Below are 26121 nucleotides of genomic sequence, written 5' to 3' on the forward strand. Positions count from 1 at the left end.
GAAAGGCTGTTTCAGCTGACCAATTGGAATATAAATGGAGAATGTGCATGTGGTAAGGAGATCTGCATTCAATTACTATCTTACCACAGACTGGCTGCAGACAAGACAATTCTTCTGTGCCTCAGTTCCCTAATTCTGAAACAATGATGTTCCTTTGTCTGGCTTGTCTACTTAGATGAGATGCTCCTTAAGGCATTGATTGTCTCTTAAAATGTTTTTTTGTTTTACCAGCTAATTCAAAGCAGCTCTGATTATCTGAGTGCTACTGGAATTCTATTGCTCCTAATCGGACGAAGTGGTTAATTAGTCATTTGTTATCTCTGGATTTCATTTCTGTTTTCTTTATTTAATCTTGGCAAAAAAATGCTTTATTCTTAGATAATAACATCGTATGGTATTTTTGGCAAACCATTCTATGTGATGTCTTTGTTTCTCTTTAAACTCATTGCATCGAAATTCAAGAATATCAGCAATGGTAGTACAAATTCCCGTACCAGACCATGCAGACTGTTGTGTGCTTTTTTGTTGTTGTTGATTTTCTCTCAAACTAAGACATTTTGCTATAAGCAAACACCTGTGATTACCTCCACAGTGCTGTTTCATTGCCAGTTAGCATCTGGTGCATGAAGATAGGCTGATGTTGCCAGATTAAACTTGAGATGCCAAAATGTCACTAGCCTAGGTAAATTTTATTGCAGTCTCTTCACATGTGTGTTATTCGCATTAAAACTATCGCTTTGGCACAGAAGCCACTTGACCTAACTTAAAAATATTTGACCGTATAACAAGGAGACGTAACAGTCACTGGAAGCACTTCCAACTTGGGATATTTAATTAGACCTTATGACTGAAAATTCTTGTGATCATCAGAAGATCAACATTCCAACATATTCCTGGTTGTGTTTATTAAATATTCCCTTTTTTGGTCCTGAGTGTGAATGTTTGGAAAAATGTTAAGTTAATACAACCCACTTGACTTCACTGGCACATTTCACAAAAGAAGGAAGAAAAAAATGTAGAAGCCACCGAAAACTAAAGGGTTCTTGCTTTGGAGAAAAACAAAGTTTAAGCCAATGCAACAGACAGGCTGGAACTCCTCCACAGCTTTAAAAGGAAAAGACTATTGAAGACTCTTCACAAAGCTCCTTTGCTTCCTTTGAATAAAAGAGGAACCAGAACACTTAACGCTGTGTAAAACACATTTCTTTCAGAGAAGCCAGCTTTATCTTAAAGCCCTAGCTAGTTAATCTATACAAATTCATTTTTTAGCTTGAAGTCTCAGAAATTTGACACACCACAGGGACTTCAAGTTTTTAGTCTGGATGGAATTTGCTGACAATACTCTCAGCTAGGGCTCTGATATAACGGGATTAGTTTCTCTCATTATGTTTGGTAAAAATAAATGTTTTCTCTCTTGGGGAAAAGACGAAAGGGGAACAAGTAAAGAAAACATTTGCTTTCTTTCTCCCTAGATCTCCGCATGGTATCTTGAGACACATGTTCCACATAAGAATGATGTGCAGACATGGTCATTTTGACAGTGGCTGGGAAATCCTCTGTGAAGCCACAAGCCCACAAGATGCATGTTTACACCTGCTCAACAAGGGAGGTCTAGCTATAAATCCAGAAACCTAGGTATAGTTACAGTGGAATGGGGGTTGGCTTCCAAAATGTAGGTGGTCAGTTTTTTCTGTGGAACTTCTGCTGTGGGTGGCTGGAAATCCCAAATGTGGCCGTGGTCAGGTATGCGTTGCATTTCGAGACAACTCTAACATCCTCTTGCATTTCCTCTGTTTGGGTATTGGTTGATAATCACAATAGAATTTCCTGGCAAAAACTTTTGCTTTACAAATGCTGTGTTACTCTCCTGTAAGTGTTGAAGTTGCTTACTACAAGCTTTGTCAAACAACAATCTGATTGCCATGAATTAGGCAACCTTCAAATATACTACCTGAATATATTACTTTTAATTCTTCAGTGTAACGGATTTGTGTTATAGAAGACTTAGGAGCAGTTGTTTCTTTCTTGCCCAAGGGTAAGACTGATTATGTGCATGTTGCTCTTAAACTTTATATTTAAAAAAAAAAAAAAAAAGGCAATATTGTACATCTCTGTAATCATGCTGTAGCCATGTAGCCATTACCACTGCTTCTTTCTTTAGGCTAGAAACTGAGATTAGAGACTGAAGGTTGTAATAAAAGTAAATTATACTCTGTAGCTAGCTTGGCTGTTCTCTGTATGGAATGGGCACTAACTCAACTCTGTGTAATGGATTCTCTCTAGTTCTGGACCATTACTTGTGCAGAACATAAGTATGCTCTGGTAGAAATTGTTAATAAGCATACTTGCTGATTTTCCTCCAGCCGCCAATTCATCTCAGAACCTCCCCATCAATTCGAACTCACTTTGGCTGAAGTGAGAGCTTCAGGGGAAAAAAAAAAAAAAAAAGAAAAAAAAAAGCTGTAGTCTTCCACATATGTGCAGTTACTGCCCGTTTCCATTCTGTGAAGAAAAGGGTAAAGTTAGCTGCATGATGTAGAGTGGTTGTGTTGCCTTCCTATTCCCTTTATATTGATCTGTGCATTTGTAGGGTCAATCTAGACTCAGTCAGCACCTGTTTCTGAATGAGTTTTTGTGTAACACACAGTAACCGTTCCCTTTATCCATCACCTGGCTTGCATGAATACCAGTCGCGCTCCGTTAATGGCTTTAATTCAGCAGGGGCCAGTAGTAGTTAATGTTTTTAATGCTTTTAGTGTATGAAAGTGGAACTAATCTGCTACCACCAGTGGCTTTATAAGAATGATGGTGAAGAATTCTTGCAGTCTGACAAGATATTTGGCCTGCTAGTTTGAACAGAAATGTCAGGTTTTAACACAAGTTTTACATTTTAGTTCCTACTAAAATTAGTGAAATTACCAGCTTTTCCTTGTTTATGCCTTTTGCTTATACATTATTCCAACCTCTAAGTACAAGGGACTAAAACATCTGATGAGTTTCCAAACCTGTAATTTCCCCCAACAGCCAAATGCTTACAGGCCTGTTAACTTTTTCCAGCAAACCTAAATTTGTAAAGACTCAAATACCTGTATATTTCACCAGATGGGCACACACTTCTTTTGTGGTGTTTTGCTGACAGATCTAACTCATTTTTTTTCCTGCTTTTGAGCTGAGTGAACTGATGCTGGTCTAAACATTATATGTCAGTGTTAGTGCTGCATTGTGCTTGACCTAGTGGGCCTGACCTCTTGGCTTCCTGCCTCCTTAGCTACTCAATCTCTGCAGCAGGAAACACAAAGGTTCTCAATGCCTTCGACATATGCAGTCAGCAAAGACACGAGCAGGATGGGGGATAATAATTTAGTCTGCCTGCAGATTTGGGAAGATATTATAGTGACTTTTAAAAGATTACCTTCTAGTCTCAAGAGGCTAGAAGCTGCATTGCTTTTTAAAATGAGTGCTTACACCCTGCAAAAATAGGCCCCTGCATTCCAGGAAGAGAAAAGAAAGAATTAGTTCTGGAAAATGGATGAACGTGTTCCTTCCCAACAAAGTTATTTCCTCAGCGTCTTCAATTCTACCAGTTTCTCTTGTTAATAAGGGTTGTATCAAGAACTACCACTATACTTAATTTCTGAAGCAGAAGTTTGAGTGAGAAAGAAACACATATAAAATTGCAGTTGTGGTTAGGCACCTTATGAACTTCTTGCTGAAAGGAGCCTAAAAGACTTTACTGTGTGACTTCAAGTGAGAGAATGAATCAGGAAGAAAGCACAAGGCAAAGGAGAGAGAAGTTATCTTTGCTCCCTTTACACAGCTCTGCTCTTTGAGCTCCTAATTATCTGATAATCATCTGAACCTGTAGTTCAGCCTCAGTAACTCACTTTTCCAAACACTTCAGCTGGGTAACTTCAACCTTCATTTGTTTCCCGTGCCTTGCCCTACAGAAGCTATATAAGCTCTCTGAGGGTTTCACTGGTTACAGCCCTGGCTTGTAAGCTACGGAAATCTAAATGTAGGTCAAGATGAGTTGAAATCTTTTAAATACAGTCAGCCACTGCTTCCTAAACATATCCCTGGAGCAGCTGCATGAAGAATGTTTACAATTAAAAAAAAAAAAAAAAAAAAAAAACCCTCAAGTAGCCAGTTGAGAATGCACTCCTGTTCTAGCCAGCAACATTCATTAAATGTGATATGTGAATAATACGTTATTTTGAGCTTGACCTGACTTAGGATCAGTACCTACAGAAGTGGTTCTATTGACTTGCTGCTCCTGTACCTCCTGGAGGACCCTCAGAATGAAGGCCCAGCCTGAAGTTAAATGGCCCTAGCAAGGATGCTGGGGAGATACTATGACAGGATGTGAAGTGTTACCTCATCCTGGTTTCTAGTAGGATGGGACATCCCCCATTTTTTTTTTTTTATACTTCTTGATTTGACTCATGCAAACAAAATAACAGGAGGGGAAAAAAGAGCGAGAGAGAGAGAGAAATATGTGAGTGAGTTCTGCTGAGCATGAGTCAATCCCTTGAAACCCAGCAGGGGCACCGTCTGCTCTCCTTATGGAGCTCGGTGGCTTTCATCCCGATTCAAGTGTCTCCTACTCCTCCCTCCCAGCTGAAGGCAGATGTGGGTTCACTGGCAACAGTGGGCCTTGTTCTTTGTGAGGCCTGAGCAATCATTTTAAATTGAAAGCAGAGACAGTGATGCTATTACAAGATTGTCTAGAGCAGCGATTCTCAACTGGTAAGACATGTACATTTACAGGAAAGGAGTTTCATGAAGCCTAGACTAGAAATCAGCAGAGAAAAGTATGAGTATGATGCAGAGCAGCATCTTCTCAGAGCTCATGCTTAAAAATATTGAGAAGAAAACTTTATCAAAACATGTTGCCAGCACAGACTTTGGTCAGCTATGACATGGAAAAGGTCAAAGCGAGCTCATGGGAGGCTCTACAAGGGTTTATTAGGGGTTTGTGTTCTTTCCTAATTTTAATGGCAAATAATCGTTTATCTGCAGAAAGAAAACAATTGCATAAGATGTGCCTCTTTATAAAATAGCTGACGTGCCCATGACATGCACGTGTATTGCCATTTGCAACAGGGGAGGAGGATCAACTATAGACAGTCACACACTTCAGCAGGGATCAGGGATTTATGTGCATTTGCTTGCTTTGCTCTAAAGGGAAACATATCTGTACAGTCTGAGATATGTCACCACTGTGCACTAAGGAGGAAAAAAAAGCCTAGATGTAAAAGCCTGGCTTTACAGATATTCTTAAAATTTCCTTGAAACCTCTTTGTGATTTTACCAAGGTATAAATCTGATGAGGGAGGTTCAACAGAGACAGTGAGAACTGAGGTATTCGGAAACTCTGGAAATAAAGACACTTCTCTTTAGAACTCTTCTCAGTCATTCAAGTTTGAAAAAGAGAAAAAAAAAGTCCCAGGAACCTTTAAAACAGCGAAAGCCTCTTGTCTTCTCAGCAGATAGTCAATTTAAGGGAATAAAGGGTAAGAAAAGCATCATTGCCAGCACACAATTTCCTCCTAGCAATTCCTCCTCATTCACTCAGTTTCTACTCCACTTGGAAGAATCTAAAGAGATGGCTACAACTCTTCATAGACTCATACCGGTAGATGTTTTCACCCTTGGCAGAGGTTGTGCTCAGTAAGACAGATGATGTACCAGGAAAAAGCAGCATCTTGTCCTGTCTCCTACTCAGGTTGCAGGACATGTACATCCTTTATCGGTGGCTGAAAAAAAATCACCTCAGGATCAAAATGAAAAACATTGAGGTCTCTGTCAATTTAAAGCTCCTATCACTAATGCAGCAAATTGCAGCTTTGCTGTGACTTTCTTATCTTGTCCACGTTTTTCTGAGTTGTCCGCTGTTTAGCAGAAAAAGAGATGGGGTGGGGGCAAGAATTAGAGCCTGTGGTTTGCTCCATGGCCCCTAGAGGCGTTTCAGAGCCCAGTCCTCTGCAGCTTGTGCCTTCCCTTTTCTGTAGCAGCTAGAACCATTTTTGGGATACCTAGCAGCATTTTGATGGCAGCACAGAAGAATACAAGGTGATGGAAAGGTGAGGCTTTATCCCTAGAACCTGGGCTTTTAGTTCATCTATCCCCACGTGTTTGTATTATCTCACTATAAATTCATTTCAGGTGAAAAGTCAGGTGTTTTTTAAAATGAGTAAGTAAAAACCTTTAAAAGTACTGGAACATGAAGTGGTTTAAGTTTGCCACTTACTTGGCTTTCCTTGTCCCTCTTCTTCACGGTCTCTCGTTCCACCTTAGGGAGCAGAAGTAAGGTCTTGGTGTGGAGGAGGTTCCATTTTGTCCCCATCTCACATCTGTTCTTCTTCGGCACTACTTTAGCACTTGATATAATTAACAGTGAAGTGTTTATCAAACCAACCCCCCCACCCCAGGTCTGGACACCCCAGGCTGGTGCACCAGCCCCAGCCAGGCCCTGGGGGTGAGGTGGGGAGGCAAAGCCCCCTGTGTGCCAGGGAGGGCACCCCATTGCTGGCACGTACAAGCTCCATGCACACCCACACACCCCTGTAAACCCCTCAGGCATCCTCTCCACGTCCCACACAGCCCTTCCCACGCACCTTCTGTGTGTGCCATTCGCCCCCTGGATATGCATCCTGTACCTATTCCACGGGCACCCCAAAACTGCTCTGGATGCCTCCCACCCACGAACGCCCTGCCTGTACCCCAGCGCACACCTTGCGCAGCCAAACACACCCCTGCGCCCTCTTCGGCACCGCTCAGCACCCCATGACACCCCTCAGCACCCCTTCCCTGCCGCTCCCTGCCCGTCCCCGGCACCGATGCGGAGCTGCCGGGAGCCTCACCGACCGCAGCCTCTATCGCCTCCGGGCACCGCTTCCCCCCGGGATGGGGGGAACACAACGGGGGGGTTGCGGGTGAGCGGGGCGCCCGGGGAGGGACCGGGTGGCTGTTCCCGGTGCCGAGCCGCGGAGGGGAAGCCCGGGGGTGGGGGGACGCCGGGCATCGCCGGGTGAAAGCAGCCCGGGGGTGTCGGAGGTAGGCGGGGAGGAGGAGGCAGACCTGCCCCTCCGGGGGGAGCGGGCAGGCAGATGCCGGGCTGGGAGCGGCGGAGCCGCGGGACCCCGGCGGGTGGGGGCTTGGAGCGGCTGCCGCCCACCCCCCGGCTTCTCCCGGGGGGCTGCCGCTGGGAGAAGTGCTCACCTCGGGCTCCCCTCCCCGGGGCACGCTGAGCAGAGAGCGGGCGAGCCGGGCTGTAAGTACTGGGCATCTTTTGTGCGGGGTTTGGAGCAGTTCTGTCGTTCCCCGGTGGCAGGTAGCGGGGGCTCGGGCAGGAGAAGCGTTTGCAGGCGAGGCTGCGAGGGTCGGTTCTCGGGCTCTGCTTGGTCTGAGGAGCCTTTCAAATGCCAGGGTGCCTGTGTGGAGGCACGCTGAAATGTTCCTGCACCACGCATCTAGGTCTCTCGTGCTTCAGACAAAACGTGTTGGGCTTTCTTCCCCCCCCCCCCCCCCCCCCCCTTTTCTTTTCTATTTTTTTAAATTTCTGCTCCTCTCACAGTACTCTGTACCATGTCACACAACTCTCTTACTGTCTCAGGAAAGGATAAATCCCGGTGACACCACTAAAGTGCAATGTGTGAGGATGAGGGAAGGAGATGAAAGCTTTAAATCATTAACTTGGGAGAGGGGAGGAGGTGGAATCACTTCTCTGCATGCTGCCTTCACACTATAGAGCAATGTGCTTTTGGGGACTGTTTTGCCATAAAAATAAAATAAATGCTTTGCCGTTTAACACTCTTTCCTGTACGTGCACATCTGGATACTGGCCTGGCACTGCTCCCTGCGCTCAGGCTAGAAGGGGGTGGCATAGCTGGTGCTGGAGATTGGGGACAAAAAGACAGGGAACCTTTCCCTTCCTTTGCAGCTTAAAGATGCCTTTTAGCCCCAGCCCAGTTTTCTGCAGAGCAAATCCATAGGGATAATTCTCCCAGATTTGGGAAGCAGAATCAAGTGTTTTGAAGCCCAGATTATGCTCTCCGTAAATGGAATGGCTGAAAGGATGAATGCAAATACCTGGCTCCACAAATCTTACTTCAGATGTTCCCAAGTATTGAGCCCTATGGAGGGTGAGCAAGGAGTTGCATGACATGCAGACGGTGTGTTCCCTACTAAGACACCCCACACACCCCCCAGATGATGCCCTCTCTTACTGGAGTGCTGGAAATACCATTTCCGTCAGTGATGCTATTAGGGAAGGAGTCGTTCCTCTCACATTTTAAATCCCAAACTGAGGGACTGTCTCCCTCCCCCTACTTCCTTCACACGTCTTTATTTTTTCCTAATGACTTGCATTATTATTTGCCAAATATGGCATGCATCTTCCTGTGAAACTTCATATTTGCTGAGATGTTCCTGGAACTAGGCTCTTACAGTGCACTTTAGGAGTCTTCTGTTTTTAAACCAGAATTGTATATTTACTAATAACTGTCAGATGGCATGAACCGGTAATTTTAATCTATCATATATCCACAGCATTTTGTGGTTCTTCATGATGCAATTCTTGTGTAGTGACACAGGCTAGCAGCTATCTGAGCTGTAGTTTTGGTATATGGTGCTCGTTGTAACACGTATCCGTAATACATCTATGCTGCACTCATCCTTAGCACTTTGCATTCCAGCCCGGCAGGACAAGTGTTCTAACGCCAGAAGTCATCGGAGTGACTTTGTTAGTTGTAGGAGGAGTATTTTAACCACCAGAGGAGCAGCCACGTACCGTGCTGACATGCGGTATGTTAATGGTATTTAACCTCTTTAGGGAGACATGAACAGAAGAACATGCCTGGTTTGACATATATCACAGCTAGGACTTTCTATAAATGTGGGAGGCTCACACTAGTTAATATCACTGACCCAATTTTTATTGGTCTTGTAGGGAAATCTTAAAAGGTCTGCTGCAAAGGAAGTTAGAAATCTGATACTCTGCCGTTGCAAGCATCTCTCCATAACTTCAGTTGCCTTGCTACGTGGTACAAAAGACGATGAAGGAAATAAATCAGTGAAGTTCTGTTGATTTGCTTGTATAATGTTGAAAGTAAATTTATTAAGTTTGGAATAAGCAGTGATTACACATTGTCATTTGTTTAAGTTAAATTGTATAGATGCATGATTTTTCGCTGGTTTTTGGTCTGTTATTCTATTCTGCCTCCTTCTCCTTTAAGACCATAAGGACTTCCTCTGGGTGATGATCCTGTTTTTACAGTCAATCAAAATCCATTCCGATATCCTTATGCAGGCCAAAAACACTGTATTAGACTACAAACCAACAGTTACAAATTACTTTCAGAGTCCTCCTAAAACAAAATGCAGATGTAAATACAGTTCAGAGCTGCTTCATGTGCTACGCCTTAAAGTTGTGGATGTCTAAATCTGGAAAGTGTGCTCAGAAGCTCTCTTTGTGACAATCATGCAGGCAGATGGATGAAGTTTCTGGTAGGACCTCTAGAGAACAGGGAGCCACAGTCTGTGGTGGCTGGACTCTCTCTCCTGTGCGCTTTGGGTTCAGAGCTGAGCATAGACTGGAACTGACCCTGAACCATTTAATCCTGATTTTGCAGAAAGAGTCATCTCCTTTTTAAGAATTTGTCAAATTCATACTAAAACATGCTGGAGTTATTTGCTTTTGCCCTGTTCAGAGCTGTACTCAACAGTTTTCCCAAACTGTATTCCACAGGTATGAGTTAGGAGGTTTGTAACAAAGATAATGGTGGTGTTCATTTTTTATTTATTTATTTATTTTCCATGGCTGCTTAATATCCTCTTCTGTCTTTGTTGCTAAATTATTCATTTCTAACCTCCCTGTGGAAAGTAGGATGTCCTTTCTCTGATTGTTCTTGCAAGGTGTAGCTACACCTGTTGCAGCAGATATTGATTATTTATTTATTTATTTACCTACAATATTTTTCTGAGCCGAAATGACCACAGTGGCATCCAGAGTCCCAGACAGGATCTTAGCAAGCCTCGCACAGCTGCCTTAATCCCCTTCACTGGTGGATATCAGTCCGTGATGTACATTAGGATTACATGGGCTATTTGGACTTTAGCATTGCATGACAGAGAAGAGAGATGATTATAGTGCTTTGTGGTGATGAACAGGATTTATTAGTGAAACCAGATGGATCCAGGTAGGACAGACTCTGGACTTTTTTTTTTTATAAGCCAGCCCTCTGCCAAATTTAATGTTATCTAAATTGTCTGTGATTACAGTATATGTTTTGCTAAAATCTGTATCTTTTCTGAGCAATTGTAAGGGGTCTGTTGAAAGTGCTACAGCAAGGTCTGTCTCTAATAATGTCTTCATTAAGCTTCTCTACAAACAGAAGACTGTACTAATTGCCAGGCTAACATGCTATTTGGCTCTGTGAACAAGCTACTGAACACTAACTTATGAATGGAAACTTGAAAGGATCATTTGCAACCTGCTACATGAAAGAAATACCAAAATGAAATGAAAATATGCTTGTATCTCTGTTGCTGATGCTGTTGCTATTAAAGAACTGGAAACAGAAAACTGATTAGAGTGCCACTTTAATTTTCCAGGGAGACCTGACTGATTTCATAAATGTTTTTTGCCTCCTGAGTTGCAGCAGCTGCTCCCTATATAAAAGCTAGAAATAACTGGTTCTTCTTTAGTAAGAATGAAAGGAGAATTGAGCTCTATACAAATGAGGAGATTAGAGCTCCATGAGGCATATACCCATTTAATGCTGCTGGAGACTAAACACACTAGAATAATCTTAACTCTCGCTTCTGGTGAGCAGAAATTCTAAGAAAAAAAATTTCCTTTAGTGACTTATTAACAAAGGCTTTTCAGGTTTACTGGGATTTATCATGTGAGCCTAATCTACCTTTTGTTCATCCTGTTGGCAGGCTTTAAAATTTAAAAGGGTCTGCAGAAACTCCTCCCCCAAAACTCCTTATTTAATTAAAGAGGCTTGGTGCATTATTTACCTTTGAGTCTTCCATCTATGTGGGAAACAATGAGTTGGCATTAACGTATTGTAAATATTTGTAAATGCTGCATTATAAGCAGAGGCAGGGAAAAGAAACAGAAACTTTGACTATAACTTCAAGTTTGCAACCACTTAAATAGGCTCATTCAGAATGTCTGGAAACAGGGCCACTCCTACATAAGTACTAAATATAAATACAGGTGTGTAACTCCACAGCAGATTTCCCTTCTTCTGTAGGTGATTTAAGAGCCTGGATGCAAGTCACTCTGTTTGTTTCTAAGGGAGCTCTCCAGATTGTTTGGATGCGTAGATCAGGCCTTGCACACAATGGTATTTTATATGTTTTTGCTTTGGTAGCTTAGCAAGGACTCATAGCTATAGTTCTCTCACTGTTTCCCCAGTTTCTCCTCCTCCCCCACTCCATTCACTGCTGTAGCTGTGTGCATCAAGTGCAGATAAACGACTTCTGAGAGAGCAACGGGATGCAGCTCTTGCCAAAGGCAATTAAGCGCTTAGGATTACAGTGTGCTTTACAAAGTGTGTTCTTGCTGAATCCCTTTCCTCTTCTGCTTGCTGGCACAAAGCACTTTCTTGGCACTTATCTTTGTTATAACGAGTCTGAGCATCACTGAACTTCACTACAGTGTGTCAGCTCTCTCAGTCAGTCCAGCAAGCTGCAGTGTCTTGTGTTTTGAGGACAGTCTTGCTGGTGATTCTTCACTAAGAGTCAGCTTGACCTTGTCACCTCTGCTGTAATTGGATTAAATTACTCACTTGCCAAAAGCACGTCCAGTTTATAGCACATTTATTCTTTAGGCCGAAGTGCTGTTTGTATGCACAGCATTCTTAGCACCAAAGGCATTTCTAGGGCCTGTGTGATGCAGCTGATGTGCTCAGGATTCAGAATCCTGAAGGATGTTTTCAGTAATTTGCTTCTTCCAGAAAGGATTAAAACAGACCATATATTCTGTTTGAACATCAAAGATATAATGTATGGGAGAAAGAAGAGATGCTGTAGTTGCCAGTGATGTGCATCTTTTTATCTTCTTTTCTCGTAAAATGTCAAAAGTTATTGAGAGCCCACAGGTGGTCTGAAGCTGCGGCCTTCAGGCTGAGGGAAGCGTGTGATGGTAAGTGCTGTTTTTGCACATCCAGTGCAATGTATTTTAATTGCTGCACAACAGATTAAGATCATCACTCTGGATTATCCTTTTTACTGCTTTTTCTGGTATTCTACAGCTCTCTTGTGTTTTGGGGCATTTGCAGAGCAGCAGGATGATATCTGAACAGACAGAAAGGTGCGTCCAAAATAATACAGGGACTGTGTAGTCGAGGACAATCTGACCACCAGACCTGTAGTTTCATCCCAAGAAGTTTTATGTACTCTCTAGAACAGTGCAATCCAGCTTCTGGTGGGAAGACAGCCAAGTAACAAAAATTACTATCCTGATTGTTAACCTCAGCAAAATAATAAGGGACAAGTCAGTGACAGGGAGACCAAGGACCAAGTGAGTTGCCAATGCTCTCACAAAGAGGGTCAGGATTTGAGTGGCTAGAGAGGGGCACAGGTTAGTACTTGGTCTGGTCTAGGCACTTTCTGAAATGTCCCAAATAACAAAAGGATTTGGAGAATTAGCTGTTCTTATCTGCCTGGCAGTATTGTGAGTTTTCTGTCTGCTTCTAAGGCTTAGCAGAGTTATATTTTGAAGGCAGCTTTGGTCACAAGAGCTGCAGCTACCAGCTCTCTAGTTTGGATCAGGACATTTTATTTCAAGGTGATGCTTTTCTCTGAAGTGCTATGAACTGATGAATACTCATGGTGCAAAGCATTAACTGATAAACAAACTGGGACATGGACATGAGGCTTTCGCTATCTACTAAGTGACAGTCAAAATATCATTACTGAGTAAATGTGCAGTACAAATAACAGGATGCTGAATTCAATATCCCACTCTAAAGGTCTGTAGTGTTCAATCATGTTTTCTGCACCGTTAACTCTTAGGAAGTTGATCAACTCTTAATGAAATAAGTATATAATTCCATAAACTCATTATAATGATGTAAGCGTTTGTTAAAATACTGAAGTAAAGTATTGGGTTTTCTTTTATTTTATGTCATGTATCTGGAATCAATGTAATATTTAAAAATAAAATAAAAAATCACTGACCATGTTGCCTGAACAAGGATTAACAGCCTGACTCTGAAAAAAGTTGGACTCAGTGGTCTTTGTGTGTTCCTTCCAACTCAGGAGATTCTGTGATTCTGAGAACAAATGTGACGGCGTGTTCAGTAAGAAACACTTATAAAGTCCAAGTCAGGGAGCTACTGTCAATATGGTCTTATACTCATTTGTGTCAAAAGGAGAGTTACAGAACACAAGCAATCAGCAGACTGTGTTTAAAATATACATGAAAGAAAAATTTGGAAAAATTAATAAATATATAAAGCCCTCTTTACTCAGGTTATTTACTCTCAATCTTTTTTATGGCCATAAGTTTCCCTTTCCTTTGGTGGAAGAAGAGAAATATATTATGTAAATGCTTCCTGTCTGAACATGTTGCTAGGCCTCCACATCACTGGTTCAAGTCCAGCCCAGATCTGGAGGTGAGAAACCCTTTATTTCTATTTTATGCAGTGTAAGTTTGGTCTTTGTTGTGGGTTAGATCAGTGGGATCCATTCGTGTACACGCGGCCCTCCTTTAAACACCCCCGTTCTGGCTGTGGTGGCCGCAGGTATCTCCTGCAGAGCCTGTGAGACCATCGCACAGGGAGCCCTGGCTTTGAAATGTAACAGCTGGTTTATGGGCATCTCACCCCCAGCTTCAGAGAAGTGCCATTCCTCTGACCTCAATGGAGCTGCAGCATTCATGGTTTTCAGTAACATGGGGGTTAAACTGGGCCTATATTCTTTTAACTGGTCTATTTAGCAGCTCTTTTCCGTACGCAGTCTCCATGCCAGTGACAGGAGCTTCCTGGAACTGACAGGAGACACAAAAGGCTCTCTTCTCTAAATCACTGGACCTTAAGGATATTGAAAGGATGTTACAACAAGCCTCATAATACACCATTGTCAGGCTCTCTCTGAAGATGCCTGCGGTGGTATCGTACCTCTAAGCTTTTCAGAGGGGGTGTGATGACCCCAAATGGCAGAAAATAGAAGAGTAATGGTTTGGGTGGCTGTAAGGAATTTTATGGCACTGCTTCCCTGGGCTGTAACTTGAAACCAGCTGGAGGCAGTTGCTGCTGACTGAACTCGTATCAGTAAGAGGCAAGCAAATATATGAGTATGCATCAAGCAGTTTTCTTAGGAAGAGATCCTGGCTTATGTGTCTGTGCATGCCTGGATGCATCTTTCTCATAGACAAGGGAGTGGTGAAAGATGCTTTGTTTCTTCTTCATTTCCCTTTCTTCTTCCTACTATTTTCCCTGTTCCTCCTCAGTACAGAAATTTTACATGTTGCTGTGAAAACGTCCATGCTCATGAGTGGAGTGAACACATTTGAATGGAAGATGGCTGCTGATTTTTGAAGTCCAAAAGCCAGCATTCCTGGGGGGCCACAGGGTGTGCGCTGTGCCGTTCCCTGGTCAGGGATGTGCCCAAACAGCACGTTGTACTCTTGCTGGAGAGTTTGTGGCAAGACAACTCTGTGTTGCTGGAAAAAAGGCTCGAGTCAGGGAATTTTGAATTTTATTTATTATTTTTTGCCAATCAATACAGTGTTGAGCATCTCCAAAGCTGGAGACTGCACATCCTCTCTGGATGACTGCTACTAGACCACCCTCATGCTGACGGACATTTTAGCTCCACGGTTGGGCTCTGGTGTCTTTTCCCCACTGGGCCGCCCCAGTGCCAGAGCCCACCAGAACCAGCTGGAAACAGTTTGGAGCAGATCACAGCCTCCACCCTGGCACACAAACCTGCCCCTTACAGTGTTGTGGTGAGAGAGGTGAATAAAGAGGGAACTGAGGGGTGGCAGTGAGTATCCAGTAAGGGAATCCCCTCAAGCTGAGGGTCATGTGAGGTGGCAGGGACTTGTCTTGCCCTGAAGACATGGCTGGCCTGAGCACGTGCCTGGGCAGGCTCAGAAGCAGTCCCTCCATTTTGCCTCAGCCCTGATTTGTTGGACCAAAATTTTATTTCAACTGGTGGGGAGTTTTGCTCAAGATATGAGTTCAAGTCAACCTGAACATGGCATTTGTACTGGGCTACTCACTGATAAATGCTTCAGGAGCTTCAAATGCTTCTAAATTTAGTCAGCTGAGGTATTGCTCCTTTGTTTTACCTCAGCTTGTGCCAATATCTAGTTCATCTCAGATGACTTGTAAACCATTTAGGTCTCATTCAATCTATTTAGTTCTTATCTGCTATGAAACTCAGAAGTTATACTCCTTCTCCAAGGCATTTCCAAGCTATAGCTGGGGACTTTGAAGGATGGAGACCAAATCAGCTGTCCTGGTTAGCCTGAACAGAAGTGGAGGCTCAGCTCCTGACTGGACCACACAGACATCCAGAAAGTGAGTTTGTGCAGATTAATGACTTGCATGGCATCTTGACAGCCAGGACAGAAAGCCAGGGATGTTCAAATAGTTTTCCAGGTAAAATAATTTGGACCTTTCTCCACATGTGGTCTTGACCTTAGATTTAATGTAATATTCTTTAACTGCAATCTCTTTACCACTTTATCCCTTGTGTTTTGTCTGAGGTGGCAAAAAGTAAACATGAATGTGTAAGTACATTTAGTACTTGGCATTACAGTGTACCCTTTAGGGACACTGTTTTGTTGTTTCTCAAAATAATATCTCTTGGATTTGTTTTTCTCTAACTCTGTAGTTTGCTTGACAGCTAAGGTAACCTGCTTTGAGCTTGGTGTGGTCGCTCATCAGCGTGTGGGCACTGTGAAGGATCCTGAATGTATGGGATGTACCGTATATTACACTAGAGATGCATGGTTATTGATATCGGTGTAAGAAACTGTAGTAACATAGCTTACTTCTCACAAAATTAAAAAGGATATAATGCCAATGGTGTTTCTTGTCTCTTCACGCCCATTATCTGTCTTGTGATGAATGGAATTCTCTATAAAACTTTCCAGTGCTCATTCCTTTCTGGCTGGTTTTATTACAACCACAAAATTTTGAGATAGATTAAGTCAAGACCAAACACAAGAGAGATCTTTGTCTAATATTTGATCTGTGTAGCATTCAGATAATTTTTTCCAAAGAATCAAAAAAAATTTCTTTTAAAACTGTAGGAGTTAAAATAATGAGGAAATAAATTGAACCTCAAAACAAAAGCTCTATTGTCCTGAAGACAAACTCACTATAATAGCACTTCTTGTGAGGTATTTTTTCTGTCTGTCCTTATATTTCACTTACAAGACAGGAAATACAGCTTTGCTGATTAAATATCTTTATAAGATAAAAATAACTTACCGTCTTCAAAGATGGTATTATTAAACAGCTACTTAAAGAGGTACAGTATTCTTAGATTCTTGAACAGCTACTGTTTGAGATCACTTCTCTCCCTGCCTTTCCACTTCTCACAGTTCTTGTGTTAACAATGTTAGGATATACCCATTTAGTCCTTAACTGTATATTTATGGACCTGTTGTTCAGGAGTTGTTTAATCCCTTTTTGAACCTATGGACCCCTTTGGCTTTACTGCCTCCCATGAAAGCAAGTTCCAGAAGCTTGTAACCTGCTGTGTTAGCAAATATTCTGTATTTAGATGGGTATACTGTAATATTCAGTAAGTACAGCCTCATTCCAGCATTGTGGGATTTGGAAAATAACTGTTCTGCATTCGGTCATTTTTGTGTGTGCGTGTGTGTTGCCTAGCAGGTAGCCTTTATAGCTTTCTCTGGTTTGGGTTGTTCCATATACCTAGAAGTGTCTTTTGCACTGGATATGGATCTAAAATGATGATCAGTAGTGTGGAAACAATCTATTAAAATTGAGAGGCACAAAGTTGTTTGGGGAACTAATGGAACTACATGTATTCCATTTTGCATACACATGGTATATGCAGTGATGTACAAATCTTTGTATTTGTACACATTCTAGCCCAGGGTTTCATAAAATTTAACTCCCCTGCTCTTAAGACATCCAGAAAGAGCCTTGCTCTTTCAGTTTTTCAGACAGAAAAAACCTGAAGGAGGGATGCTCTGAGGTTATTTGAGAGGTCTCAGTAGGCACGTTTACAAGAGCTGGAGTGTGTTTTATTTATTTCTGTGCAGTTACCAGAAGATTGTCCTTCTTCCATAAAGCATGTGCAAGCATTTGAAGAAGTCATGTAGAAAGAGTTTGTATATTCTCTACAGATGCACTCTGAAGAGCTGCTCTTCTTACAGGCACATTCCAGCATTGATAGGAGACATGCAAACAAATTATTGTTAATTAATATTGCTTAGCTAGTCAAAGATAACAATAACCAATAACACCTACATAGATGGATAGTCTAGTGCTGTGTTCTCTGCGCTGTATGCATTTTTCTGGACCATGTCCTGTCCACTGCTTTTGCAATCACCTTACATTCTATAAATAGTCTCACCTAAATCTGCAGAGCTTGTCTTTTTGAGTCTTTACTTAACCTGTGAGTACTGGACCAGTCTTTCTTCAGATCCAGCTATATGTTTGTGCTTTCCTGTTGAAGGCCTTGGATTCAAGCCTACTACATCTGTCTGGAGCAGAGAGCTGTTGGAAATGTACATGCTGTCTCTGTGTGAGCCTGGGGCAGTGATGTATAGATGACTTTGTTGATGAGTTGCAGGAGTTCCCCATCACACCAGCAACTAAAAATGAAGAAGAGTTGTATACTTTAAAAGTTACTGAAAAAAAAAAAAAAAAAAATGAAATTGTCCAGAGCAATTTCTTCATCAAAGCTGACTGGAATAACATCTGTGGTGAAAACCTGTATCTCATCATTTCATTGTAATATGTGCAAGGGAAATGATGTTAAGTGAAACAGTTGCCTGTCATAAAGAAGAACTGGGCTTCATGATGCAGAGTACTTGCAGTTGTGTCTGATGAATCCGTTCTCATGAATGATTTCTCATCAAATGAAATTTCAGTGGCTGTCAGGAACTTTTGTGATCATTGGCCTCTGTGGACCTATTAGGCTATGGATTTATTCTCAGTGCTAGGCTTCAGAAGGATTTTCCTTGTTATCTAGATATCATTTTTTATTTTACAGTCAGACTTGTGTGTTTATGTGGCTAACCTAGCCACACTTCACTAGTCTGATATTTAGGTATTGATAATTTCAATAGCATAATCATTACGTTTTTCTAACTGTAAAATACCTTCTTTAATGTGAATTATTTGTAGGATTTCTACTAGAATGTTTTTCAAATGCTATGGTCAAATACATAGTTCTTATTGCCTTCATCACTAGATTTTAAAACACTTTACAGAGAAGGATCTGAAGGGAAGGAGCTTGAAAGGACTTCTCTAAGGCCTGAAAAAAGGTAAGCAATGTGATTCTTCTGAGTCCATATCTGAATGCAAAATTGTTTTACTCTAGCTAAAATTGATTTAGTAGTTCAGTGAGTAAATTCTGTGAGTGGTACGCTTGCATTACCTATAATAGGCTTAGTCTAGGTTTACCTTAATGTACTAAGGGGGTGGGATGAGCAGAGGCATCACTTTTAAATGCAAGTGTACACGCTTGAATGTTCGACTTTCATCAAAATTTTAGGTTCTTACCTTTAAAATATGCTTCATATGCAAAGTTTTTGTGACTCATTGGAGAATTATTGTTGTAGTGTGGAACAATTTTTGGGTCAATTTTTGTTCCTAGTTCTCTGCGAGTCTCTAAGATTTTGCCCTGGTCTTGCAATATTATTAACTCTGTTGGCTCAGCTGGATTAATTAGCTCAAAAATATGTACTTAATAAAAATAATAATTTCATCCACATTAAGAGATTTGATGTAAAAATAGTTTTCAGAGGCAAACTCTGATTTCTAATTATCCATAGCTATTCCACCCCATTTGCAGACCAAGCAGATTTTATGCTTACAAACCAAGCATGAAACTATTACTAGCTACCATTCCCAGTTTATACCTTGAAAAATAAATAAGATTTTTAAATCACCCTTTAAAACTATTACGTTTATTCCCTGTTTCTTGCCCCCTCCATATGACAAAGTTATTCACTCTTCTCCATCCTCAAATGAGAGAACTCGAGTGTGCTTTATTGAAAAACTGCTCTGCAAAGTTTCCAGGTTTATAGGAGGCAGAACAACTTCTGGAAACTAAAAAATGAGCTTATGAGAAAATAAAAAGATTTGGTGAACTGTTTGACAAATATTGAATCTCAGCTTGTGAAAACAAAACCAGAATTTAGGTTCACTGTTAGGACATGATGCGGTTATTTTGAACAGTTCTGGTTAACTTCATTTCAGAACAAGGGCTGACTGCTCCCTTTTGCATTATGCAGTTACGTAGTACAACGATTAACTTTGAGTTGTGTTATGCTGGCTGTTGTGCAAACACTGAGGAAGACCTTGTCACTGCCCCCAAAGAGCTTTGTGCAAGATAATGAACAGCTTGCTTCCAGTGAGGTGATTTTTATTTTTATTGTAAATTGGAGAACTCCACTGAACTCATAAAAATTGAATCTTTTTGATTTCTGTGTTTCTTTAATCTAGATGGATTTGCTGTCTTTCTGCTCTTACTCCTTGCTTTTCAGAAGCCAGTGTCTTTTCATTAGTCTTGTAACATGTTCTTTAACTTCTGTTGTTTAAACATATCATCCACAAAAACACCTTTTTTTTTTTTTATTCAAAAGAGAATGAAAGGGGACCAACATCATAGGCAATCACATGCAACACTTTTTTTTTTTTCCTCTCTGATTTGTAACCTTTCCTCATGCTTTAGAAGAAATTCACTCTGAAATTTAGATTTCTGCAGCTTCAGTTTCCAGCCCCTGGATTTTGATATGACTTTCTCTAAGATAACTTTCAAACCTGAGACGACTAGTCTTTTCCTTCGGAAAGTACTTCGTCTTCTGTGGTAAAAAACCTTGTAAGCATTTTAAAATGAACTTTGTACTTTTTTGTTGTTGTTTTTGTTGTTTATAGTAAACATTTATATAAGTATATATTTTTTCTACTCTCCAGTTTATTGTCATAGCCCATTTAATTCTCTCCAGACTGTTTCAATGCCCTTTTAAGGGATTATCTGGGTAACTCCACTGTTAAAGCAGAAGTCTATGCCTTTTTCTGGCTTATGTGTGAGAGGACCTTTTTCCTTCAGCAAGGCAGTAGATGTTTTCCATTACATGTATGTGCGTCAAATAAACTGGGAGGCCTTGCTTGCACTTCGAAGTTGTCTGAATTGGTGAATTTTAACCCAAACACTAGAAGAAAAATACTAATGCTGGATGTTTTCTAAAGGAAAAATAGGAAGAAAACAAAGGAGGGGAAGAACAACTAACTAGACCCTGGGGATTGATCTTGACTCTGCCTTATTACCACAGCTTTATCCTTTCCAGTTCTTCAAGATGCTGGCAGTTATTGAACTCTGATCTGATTAATGCATTGGATTGATGCCTATAGATTGTGGTAGTGATATTGCTTCCAGCTGGTTTCCTGGCAGGCAGATTGGCAACAAGTTGTCATCTTTGTGGTCATGAAGGGGAATAGTATAGATTTTTTTCTTTTTTTATGGAGCTTGTCTCAGCAAATAAATACCAGTCGTTGGGTCCATTTCTCTGAAAAACAGTAGCCTTGTGGTAAACTGAATTCTGTAGATTTATTGGAGTCTATAGAGTAATACAGTAAAAGGATGTGATATCTATATTGCTACCAGAGACTTAAAACCCCGTAATACCTGCTGCTCCTTCGGTCAGCAGGGAGCTGGCTTTTGAAGCTACGTGTATCCTGTGCATGTGGAATGTATGGGATAATCCTAGACATGTTTCTTGGGCAAATACTGGATTTCATGGGACTTAATTCAGAGACTTGAGTTCAGTCAATGCAGCAGGCCACAGCTGTTAGAAATTGTTTGGGTACCGCTGTTCAGGAATTATCTTTCTGTATTTTGTGTTTCATGTAGGTAGAAAATATCAGTTTCAGTATAGATAGTATAGATGTGAGAGGGTTAAATTGAGTTGCCTACAGTATCCAGTGGGTCAAAATAAATGACTGAACTGTATCTTCTGGCCTTGCACCCTAAAACTTTTTGACACCACTTCAGTGTCCTAACCACTTTTTTGTGCTGCCAAGAAATTGCTTCTTTTTAGTGACGACATTGTTTTGTTTGCATGATGGTTGCGTGTACAGCTGGTTCCATTTAACCCACAAGGCTGAAATGGTTTGTGAAGCAGCTTCTTATTTTTATTGTTAAAGCAAAGATTAGCCTCTAATCTCCTTTTCCTTACAAGGGGATTTATTCAATTTATCAATATATAAAGTGAAGACTCATTGGGCAGAAGAATCAGATGGAAGACTGAGAATATCACAACTCAGTTACTCCTTCAGGTCTGAGTTCTTTTAATCCTAGAAAAATGCTACCCTTCTGTGAAGGGAGAGGAGCAGGACTCAGTGGGAAGCCTCTATTTGTAGGCTATGTTTTTTCACCATCACTAACTCATTTTAAAACTAGTTCAAGCATATCTGCATGAGTTGTATGCTGTGCAAACAGTAGTGCACATATGTTTAATGCATCATAACTCGTATGGAATAAGATGGAAAATTCCTTAGATTTTTTTCCTTCCACCTTCATTATATTAATGTTCCACGCCACAAACACATAAATATATGTTCCTATCTGTGATCATGTTTGGGCACAATATTTTTCTTCCTTTCTCATCTGTTGATCTCTTTTGATGAGAGAAGAGATGAAGATGGAATGAGATGATATATTTTGCTGACCTCAGGACCCAGTGCGCTCCCTGCAACTTGCACAGAAAGTGGGTTTCTTGGAAGGTGGATTCTGTAGTTCTGAAATGTTATTGCATGTATTTTAACATATAAGCTAGAGAGAACATTGCACTGTTGCTCTTTTACCACTGGAAGAGAGAGAGATGATAAACTGTTACAGGACAAAAAGCTTTGGCTAGAGTTTCAAACTTTAATAACAGTTTTTGTTGCAAGGAAGCTCTGAAATTGCAGTGGTTCTGAGCCAGACCATGCTATAAATCCATGAAGATAGAGAGAACTTGCTAGTAATGTTCTCTGAGGCTGAGATTTCTGACAGAAAATGTGGTTCCTATTGCAATGTGCCTCCTCATTCCAAGACAACTGGCAGCTGGTTCTACTACTACTTGTGCCAACAAGGCTTTAACTCTGTTTTTCTTAATCATCATATTAATTTTCTTCTAGCCCATGAAGCAGAGACTACCACTTATGCACAAATTTAACGGTGGGTTTAAACTTGCTGTGGCCTCTAGGTTGGTAGTATGCAATGTAGCAGGGAGGGCTGATGGTTTTGGAAATGCTCCAGTTACCTATTTCACTTAAATTCGGTTTGTGTCCTCATTAGCTTCACTACTGAGTCCTACCTGCTTCCATCTGCAACCAGGCCAGTAAAAATGCCGTAGGAATTTGAAATAATGCATAACAGACACAACAGGAGAAAGCCAACTCATTCTGCCATGGTTCTAAACCAACTAAATCCCTAATACGTGATTTGTGTCTTGGGTGCATCTGGCCAAATGCTCCCATGCAGTAATTAATGGCAACTGTCTGGTGAGCAATCTCTAGTGGAATAATCACTAAAGCTTTCTGTGAGAAAGCTCTTGAGGAAAATCAGTCTTCCAAGTTCATTTCACCACTTCAGTTGTTTTCTGGGGACCCACAGCAGCCTGAAGAGTACAGAAGCAACCAATGTCTTTCTCTCCATATTAATTCCATTCTGTAATCCAAACTAGAGCAAATACATATCAATGTCATTGTCTAGTGCCTTCCATAGCAGGAGAAACTACTCCAAAAGGATTCATTGCTATAGATGTTTAGGGAGGGGAGGGGAGCACCTTGGCTTAGTCTGCCTAAACCAAGGAAATCTGAAATAGATACTTATGTTCCTAGCTTAATTGTTAAAGTTGTGGGCAGGGAGGAAGGAAGGGAAGTGTATTCAGTGGTATGAGGCTAGAGGCAAATTGCCCACGTCTGCCCTCAGATATGTAAGCACAACTTTCAGTAATTTCAGAGGGAAGAGCACGACATAATGAAAGGATAACGAGGTACGCAGAAGTATCCAACTCTGGTACTATCCTCACAGGGAATGAGACCCAGTGGTGCAGGAGGGCCTGTCCTACCATTTTTTTTTAAATAGCTGTGTCATACAACCTCTTTCACACTCTGATCTTTAAGTGCAATTAAGTTTCTTTCTTTAATTGGAAGTTGCTTCTTTACCATACTTGTGAGCATTCCTCTGATTTTTAAACTAAATATGTTCCCTGTTTATTTTTACCTATGATTTTTCTGTCTTTGGCTATCTCAGAGACATCTCTGGTAATCTCTTGTTGCTCAGAGTTGTGTGTTTTTTTTTTCGTTGTTGTTTTGTTTTGTTTTGTTTTGTTTTGGTCTGGTAGCTATTAAAAGTATGCTATGTAAGAAAAAAGTGGGGCTAAAACCCAACTGTGTAGGAATCTAATATGAGTGAGACACAGAATGAACCAGTAGGCTACTTATACGTGGAAGGCAACCTGGTTAGATTGCAAGACTGACACGTTTGGGTGTAGGCCTGTTCCTCTCCAAAGGCACAGCTGAACTCTTGCTGTGGTCCTTTACCATCTGAGGAAGAGGAGGTTGAAGGCACTAATGGCCTTATGCATAGGGTTCTTGGAAGTGCTTTGGTGGCAAGAAAATAAATTAGCATGCTACAGATTCATTTTATATCCAGGTCCCTTGAAATCAGCATTGTGTTTAGTCTTTACAAGGGCAAGATATGATGATGTGGAGTAGCTGCCAGAGAAGATTTATGAGGAATGATTAATTTGAGAATGTGATGGGGGGGTGGGAGAGAAAACAAAACATTTCACTTTGTGCCAGATCTGGTAGTTCCTAAAAATAAATAATAAGAAGAGCCACCAGTGCACTTGAGATGAAGCTTAAATATATGTATATTTTTTGGCCTCTACCTTTCTTGCTTTGTGTGGCAGCACTTTTCAGAACTACCTATGTTCTCTTGAACATCAGTGGAATTTAGCATATCAGTATCTGAGGAGCTCTCCAAAAAATGTGTTCTCTATGAACCATGCTGCTTTTGTAATGACTCTGCAGGGATTAATGCTGTATTTGGGATCAAGGAGCTTACCTGCTCTGCCATGGTTCTCCTGGATATGGGCTGAAATAGAACTGCAAATTTCTGATGAGTGTGGAAATGGGAAAGGAAGCTGCTGTCCCATGGTTAAATGCATGGAAAATGATGTGAATTTGATTTCTTTTTTGGATTGAAGACCTTGAAGCACAGCTAAAGTTTGCTTAGGTGTGCAGGTCCTCTTCTTGGTCATACCTCAAACTTGTTCCTCAGCAAGCTAAAATAAACTATGTAAGGATCAGGAAGAATATACTTCAGAATTTATCAGTGTCTGTCAAGTTTTACACCTCACAGAAGTTACTACATGTTATTATGATAAGAGTAAAGGAAATTTCCATTTGCAGTAGTGACAGTGTGACAGAAATGAAATGGCTTGCTGTGAGATTCCAAAGAGCCCTTCTGATTTCTGTGTGAAACAGTAACTGAAACCTGGTGAATATTGCTTGTGAATTGTGCTGCTCCTGCCTCCATCAGCTTGCCTAATGAAGGTCCAGAAATAATGGAGTTAAAAGAAAAAGAGAGGGAATATTTGAATTTTATGCTTTCTTTCCAATTTACCTTTTCTTAAAGCATCAATATAGTTCAAGTTGCTTTGTCTCAGTGGAAGTCATATAGCGGTTTTGATTAGTTCATTGTGAAGCTTGTTTGGATAGTTGATCACAATTGCCTTGGTATTTATACCAGCTCTTCTTGGGATCTCTGATAGCCACAGCATGGCTTGGGCCGCTGTGTTACCCTCTTTTCAGCCAACTCAGAAGATCAAAAGTAGTAAGCTAATAAAATACAATTCTTTTATGACTCCTATTTTTCTCTTCCCAAAACTCTCATGCAAGCTGGTAAGACTCCTCCTTCTTCCCCCACACTGGGAAGTACCAGGAACTTCACATAAGTAGGATGAATATTCTAGTCTTGCTTTAAATTGCAGTCATGAGCAGCATTACAAAAACTCTAAGGCTAAATAAGCTTGGCTCATATCTGCTTAGGTGGACGATTATAGCATATGCTTCACTTACTACTGCAGAGGCTACAGCAGTTGCTTAGTTTGCAAAACCACTACTATGCCTCTTGCCTATGCGCTAGATCTGGGTGCAGTGAGGGTAAACCCAGATTTTCCCTTTTTCACTTACGTAAAGTGGCCCTGAAGCTTCACAGCTCCCCTTCTGTTCCCTGTTCCCCAAAAGTATTCTAATATTTGGAATTTGTAAACACGGGATTTGGGATTCCATGTGCATCTGGAAATGATAAACTGTTGGTATTACAGAGATGTAACCCTTTATACCTCTAACCTAAGAATTCTCCAGAGAGAACTTTCAGGCACATCTGATGTAGATACAGGAAGATTCCTAGCAGCTAAAAGCAAAATGAAAAAGTTGCTGTAGAATGAGTGGAATTTTCATTGAAAACAATGTCATTGGGAAGGGTTGGGGGGTGAAAATTATAGAGTCTGGCAATAAATACAGCCATAATAATTTGAGCTAGGAACTGAAGAGACGAAACAAACAAAACTTGTCAGGCAGCATTAGTGGAGGAGAGAACCTTTTGCAACGGATGGGGTAGTGGAAAACAAAAACCAAACCAAACCACAAAACCCAAGACCCTAACAGAATCTTTGATTAGTTGAGGTTCAGTGAATGGCTTTGTTAAAAACTCAAGAAAAGAATTTAAATAGAGAAGTCCTGATAAAGGTGCAGGGCATCGCAGGGCATCGCAGCCCTGTTTCCATAGTGACATTGTTCAAACAGAGGCTTAAAGGAACATGAATACCATTGCAGCTGAGCTCTATAGAAGATACCAGCCTTCCAGTGTGGATTCTGGCCATAGTTTGTTTCA

General features: G+C 41.1%; 1 protein-coding gene and 1 long non-coding RNA gene across 3 annotated transcripts in view; one reads left to right on the forward strand and one right to left on the reverse strand.

Annotated features, from left to right (window-relative positions):
• Nucleotides 1-4578: 4578 nt before the first annotated feature.
• Nucleotides 4579-7016, reverse strand: LOC121072479. Its single transcript, XR_005821250.1, has 3 exons — nt 6735-7016; nt 6251-6369; nt 4579-5891 (listed from the first exon to the last, which is right to left on the reverse strand). It is a non-coding gene; the product is annotated as an uncharacterized LOC121072479 (long non-coding RNA).
• Nucleotides 7017-7063: 47 nt separating this feature from the next.
• The window catches only part of MYLK (myosin light chain kinase), a 208572-nt gene continuing 189514 nt past the window's right edge, over nt 7064-26121 (forward strand). Inside the window, exon 1 of one of the 2 annotated variants that reach the window (XM_040562079.1) lies at nt 7064-7273. The gene's annotated coding sequence lies outside the window, so the exon portion shown is untranslated. The remainder of the gene's footprint in view (nt 7274-26121) is intronic. The other variant, XM_040562078.1, reaches the window with a different exon arrangement.

This window comes from Cygnus olor, chromosome 6 (assembly GCF_009769625.2).
Source record: "Cygnus olor isolate bCygOlo1 chromosome 6, bCygOlo1.pri.v2, whole genome shotgun sequence".
In the NCBI taxonomy this organism is placed as follows: Eukaryota; Metazoa; Chordata; class Aves; order Anseriformes; family Anatidae; genus Cygnus; species Cygnus olor.